Here is a 6000-nt window from a genome sequence, read left to right on the forward strand (position 1 = left end):
CTTTAACAAAGTTGGGGGGAAAATCATGATTTGGACTTCAAATTCTTGACAGCAGTGGGTGAAGTTTTCTAGGGGAAAAAGAAGCTCACCAAATAAAAGTACCACAGATTTGTCCAAACTTAGATGAATACCCTGATAGAATAGCAAGATACTTGAAAAAATTAATAAATAACTTGGGGAATAAAAGCTATTTTGGACAGGAATTAACTATGTGAAACTTACATCATTATAAATGACACTTTATTTTGGAGAATTAAAAAGGCAAAAAAAATACAGTATTATTCCTTAGAGAATTTAAAAGCTTTTCAAAAAAGAAAGACATACTTTAAAAAATTAAGGACAAGGAAAGAAAGGTTAAAGGAGGAGCGAAAAAGCACAGGCAATTTTCAATGAAAGTAGATGAGAGTCTGGTAAGTTTTTCTTCATCCATTCTTGACAAGAAGCTCAGGAAAAGTCAGAAAAATAAATTTGTTTACTGCCAAAAGTGATAACAGAGAAAGCTCAAAGACTAAGGAATGTGTGCCTGCCTGGTGGTGGTGCTGGTTTGGTTGCAACCCCACGGACTGTAGCTCACCAGGCTTCTCTGTCCATGGGGTTTCTCAGGCAAGGATACTGGAATGCGTTGCCATTTCCTCCCCCAGTGTGACTGCCTACAGGTGGACAAATCAGTGCCCTAAATCTATAGTGATAAAGCTTGTCTAAGGAGATATCGAAGCAGATTTTTACTCATATACTTGTTAAGTCTTCAGTAGGACATCGAATGCCTCTTTTGGTAAGGACCTGCCCTCTGGAGGAATAAACATGTGTAAACTGCCTGACAAAGACAGGGTCTGGCCCTCAAGAAGCTCCCAGTTGAATGAGTAAGGTCAAAAAGTCACTCCCAAATTAATACAAATTGTTAGTGTTATTCAAGTGCACAAGGCATTGTGGAAATAGAGACGAGGAGCCCCCATCTACTCTAAAGAGCTTCCCTCAGGTTCAGAGGCTGATTCACCTTTGCTCTTGCAGAAGCATGAACATTATTAACTATTTCCAGGAGGGGAATGAAAGGAGGATGTTGACAGACTTTCCACACTATGAGAAAATCCATAGAATGAAATGAAGCTGATATATGATTCTAGGGACCAACTGAATAGCCCTACTGTTTTCAATATTCATAACATTTATTTATTAATAAAAGTTATTCATATCCATTATTAATTATTGGGAAAGTTATTAAAGATAAAGAGAAAAATGACTTCTACTTCAGCCACACCATTCACTGCTGTTATTAGTCTCTGCTCAATTTTTCTGAACCATACCTAATATTGACCCCGAAACCTATACTGCTAATAATTGTTAGGAAGCTTTTTATATTTCCTAAGCAGTCCCCAAAATAGTTTTCTAAATTTACACTGAGAAGAACCATGTTTTTTTTTTTCCTCAAGTCTGTGTGAGGTGCTGATGTTTCCAGAATGAAAGATGTGCTGAGTAATCCTGGAGACAGTCTCACTGTTTATCAGAATACATTTGTTTTTACTATCCTGCTATGCACTATCTTATCAACATATGCTTTATCTCTCCAAATAGTCTAGTAGTGTTTGTGGGGGCTGGGATTGTCTCTTAAAGTATTTGCATTTTCTATGATATCAGTATAGTGCTGGGCATATAGTCATTGTCAAAAGTCATTGAAAGATTGATCTGTCAGATTTCAGACTTGGGTAAGAATTTAATGGCATACCCTTGGCCTCACATGCTCAGGGCTTGGCACTCAGCTTAACTGACTGTCGATGAACAGGGATTAGAAACACAGCCACCTGGACCTTCACCCATGAAATCCTGGGACTTGCATGTTATAAACCTTTTAGACTCTTTCAAAGTTAGCACCATAAATTACCTAATTCTTAACACCAATTACCATTATTTGATCCCTGAAACCCTTGCATTAGTTGACCCCAGACTTCAGTGAGCTCATATCTGAACCTGAGTTATTATCCTTCTTTTTTATTTTTCCAGTGTTCCAAAGGGAAAGTACCCTGAGGGTGGCCTTCCCCCCGAAGTGACAGTATGATGTAATGGCACTCAGGTCACAATGTCATGGACCATTGTCCAGAAAGTGATAACCCCCTTGTCCACCAATCCATCCTTTAATGCTGAGGTTGGATTCAATCTGGCCAAATGGTAAGTGGCCCGCCAGGCTGAGATATTTACCCCAAACTGTCCACACAAAGCTATTTTAAGAACCCTGGGCAGCATGAAAAATCACAAAGCAGTGGCAAAACTCAACGTGATGCTCTTCTGCAGAATTACTGTGACAGAATTTGTTTGCTGCTTAAAAAATAAAATAAGCTTTTTTTCTCTCTCTTCCCCTCCTCCCCACCCTTAGGGCATCAGCTTGTGTCTGTGTGCAAGTCCTGGGGTCTTGGGTGTCAAATGTCAGGCCTTGTACTGAGCTGTCAAAGAGAAGAATGGGCTGAGATGATTGATGACTGGGAGGCCTGAAACCCAAACCTCCACTGCAAATGCTTCTTTTACAAAAAAGCTGGGGCTACCCACAGTGCCTGTATTCAAGGTCACTTCGCATGCCATTACACCCACCGCGTTCGACTCCCAACAAGCCACGCCATTCACACGGGGGCCGACTTCTCCTCTGAGCCCTCTCCCTCTCTCCCTTCCTGCCTCCTCTGTTCCTCTCACAAGCCCTTGCCCAAATGTTGGAATACTTAATCCAAATAAAATTAAAAATAAAAAGATAAACAAAAAGATAGGGTCTTTTTGTTTTGTTTTGTCTTGTTTTTCTTCAGGCTACATTTGCTCTGAGAAGCCCAGGGCTGGAGCTTTCTGGAGCACAAGTCAGATGACAAGATTATTAATGGGAGCAGGGCAATGTCATATCTGATTTCATGCATATTCATGAAGGGAGCCACACAGCTGGGACCATGCTCTGTGGAGAGGGGAAATAAAGAGCCCTCTACCCCCCACCCCAGGCATGAAGAATGTCATTGTGGAGATGAGGAGCCTGGCTGGAAAAGTTTAAGTGACTGTATCCTTTATTTTGAAAAGAGGGGATAGAATTTGTAGAAACAACAACAGCAACATAACAAGTTTTGGCTACTTCAGTCAAACTCAGGGACTAAATTCTGCTGTAGTACCTCCTGCCTAAAATCACCTATGTGGAATCTCTCCCAGTGGAAGTAACAGAGGAACAACCTTTGCAAATGGAATCAACAAAGGAAGTAAATGTGATGAGAACAAAAAAAAGAAGAAGAAGAAGAGAAGGAGAGAGTGAGAAGAAAAAAATAAATCAATGACCACAAAGAAGTTCATCATGGCCATTAAAACATGGAATAGTTTCATAACAGAAGAATAATTATGATTAGTTATGAATTAAACAATGTAAATTTTGAAGAGGGGTAGATTCTAATTGGTTACTAGAACCGAGATCAAACCTCCTTTCAGAGCCAATAACATGATTGCTGGTAAAGCATCTACCATCCTTTTGTAGCACAGACATACATGGAGAAGCTGTGCCACAGTACCACATGGAAAGCTCCACCTGGTATCTCAGAGTCTGCTGATCACAGCTGAGAGAATAACGAGTGGAGAATGTGAACCACAAAGTCTGATAGATATCTAACTGGAAAAAAAAAAAGTCCTCAAGAGGCCATAGCAACACCTGTAAAAGAACACCTGTTGCAAAGCTCTTCCTTTGGTTACCCAACCTAGCCCAACAGCCACGGGGCACAGTGACCAGTTGGAAAAGGTCAAAGAGCAGATGTCCCCAAACAAGAAAGACAGTTGTATCACATATTTCCCCTTGCCAATTTATGAATCGCCTTAATAGTTCACACTGTGTACTCTCTATATATGGGACTTCCCAGGGGGGTCAGTTGGAAAGAATCCACTTGCCAGTGCAGGAGATGCAAGAAACATGGGTTTGATCTCTGGGTCAAGAAGATCCCCTGGAGAAGGAAATGGCAACCCACTCCAGTGTTCTTGCCTGGAGAATCCTGGGGACAGAGGAGCCTGGTGGGCTGCCGTCTATGGGGTCGCACAGAATCGGACACAACTGAAGTGACTTAGCAGCAGCAGCAGCAGCATCCCCTTAGGAAGCTTAGAGAACTGGATGTATTCGATAGGCTTATCAATTAGACTAAGAAGTTTAACGATATTTGACCTGTGTAAAATCTATACAAAAGAATAAATTCAAAATATTTATTTTGAAATAACACAGAGTCATTCACTGCAATGTTATTGATATCAGCATAGAAAAGAAAAATAGAATGAAAAAAATTAGTTCAATGTTAAATCATAGACAAATGATTAAGTACAAGACGATGCATCAACTGGAAGCAATCAATTGATATTTTCATATTCTGATCAATTTTTGATAGGAAACAGGGCAGGCTACTATATTTAGATGATTTATCTTGAAATTATGTAAATGAAATGTTATCTCAGAAATTTTGAGTAAATGTCAGTCATTGCATAATAAGACTCATTCGTGACATTGCAAATTGAGATAAAATAATAAATAGGCATCTATCTATTTACTATTTCCCATAAGATGATAAAACAGGTGACAGTAATCTGAGTCAATGAGTCACTCCCTCCCATGCCTCGTTTCTTACTCCCAGTTAACTCCATTTGGGAAATACTGAATGAGTCGAAGGGGAAGACAACAAGTAGTCATTATTAATTTGTAGCTTTATATAAATAAATGACAATTAACTCCAGCTTTTCTTCTCAAGTAACTTTGAGTAGGATGAATACTTTGGCAGAAGATATAAAATTTCCCATTGTTATAGGTGTGAAAAGTGACTGCTTTCCCCCTTCTTTCTCTTATTTATAACAGGTATCAAATAAATATTTCTTTCAAACAATGTTATGAGTTACAGACCCAAATTTCAATCAATACAAGATCAAAGCTTGGAGTTTTGTGTAGCTAATAGTTTTTCCTTTAAATTTCCTCAAAAAATATAGGCACTGCAGTTAAATTATATTAAATGGTTTACATTATACCTTTAGTAATAAATATTAAATGTTTAAATACAAAGCTAAAAATACACTAGGCTTAATAGAATATGAAAAATGTACTAGACAACATAAAATGTATCAACTTTAATTATTTGTGTTTAATAATAATGGGGAACTCACTGGGGAAATATGTCCTGGAATTTTGCTCCCCTTCACACCTCCTTCCTCCAACCTCTCCACCCCCTACCCCCTCCCACACCCCTTACACCCTCCCACACCCTCCACTCCCCCACCCCCACAACCACACTCCCTCCCGTTCTCTCTCAGGGCAAAGGAACATCAGAGAATATTAAACAGAATCAGTATGCATTCCGCAGTGGCTCAGCAGGTAAAGAAACTGCCTGCAATTCAGGAGATGCAGGTTTGATCCCTGGCTCAGGAAAATCCCCTGGAGGAGGAAATGGCAACCCACTCCAGTATTTTTGCTGGGAAAATCTGTTCTGAGGGCGTCCCTGGCTAGGAGGAGCCTCAGGGAAGCATCCCTAAAGAAGCAAAGTCTTGGAGGCTGTGCTAAGCTTTGGACAGTGGTTGTCAGGAGCAGACTCAGGACCCAGGCAGCAAGAGGCCGAGGCAAAGCCTGGGTCTGACTCACACACACCTGCGAGGAGCAGGCATTTAGCCGGAAGCTGGAAAAGCACCAGTGAATGAGGACAACACAAATACCAGAAAGTGCAGAACTAGGCAGGAGTTCTGAACGGAGAATCGGGCAGAGCAGGCCAGACAGCAACAGGAAAGATCAAGTCTGAAATCCACGGGAAAGGTGAGGCAGCCCGCAGTCCCAGCCAGGGAGCCCCTGAGCTGTGGTTCTTAACCTAAGCTGCACCTTAAAAACACCTGGGATGCTCTTCAGTTCGGTTCAGTTCAGTCACTCAGTCGTGTCCGACTCTTTGCGACCCCATGAATCACAGCACACCAGGCCTCCCTGTCCATACCAACTCCTGGAGTTCACCCAAACTCATGTCCATTGAGTTGGTGATGCCATCC

The 6000-nt window shown here is 41.0% G+C and overlaps 1 long non-coding RNA gene across 2 annotated transcripts in view; it reads left to right on the top strand.

Moving 5' to 3' along the window:
• Positions 1-2742, top strand: part of LOC147349786 (uncharacterized) — a 48707-nt gene extending 45965 nt beyond the window's left edge. For both annotated transcript variants that reach the window (XR_015150518.1, XR_015150521.1), the window contains one exon: positions 2366-2742. This is a non-coding gene — a long non-coding RNA (uncharacterized LOC147349786). The remainder of the gene's footprint in view (positions 1-2365) is intronic.
• Positions 2743-6000: the final 3258 nt, after the last annotated feature.

The sequence above is a fragment of the Bos grunniens genome, chromosome 21 (genome assembly GCF_055505025.1).
Source record: "Bos grunniens cultivar Pamir isolate PY7600 chromosome 21, Bosgru_T2T1.0, whole genome shotgun sequence".
NCBI lineage: Eukaryota > Metazoa > Chordata > Mammalia > Artiodactyla > Bovidae > Bos > Bos grunniens.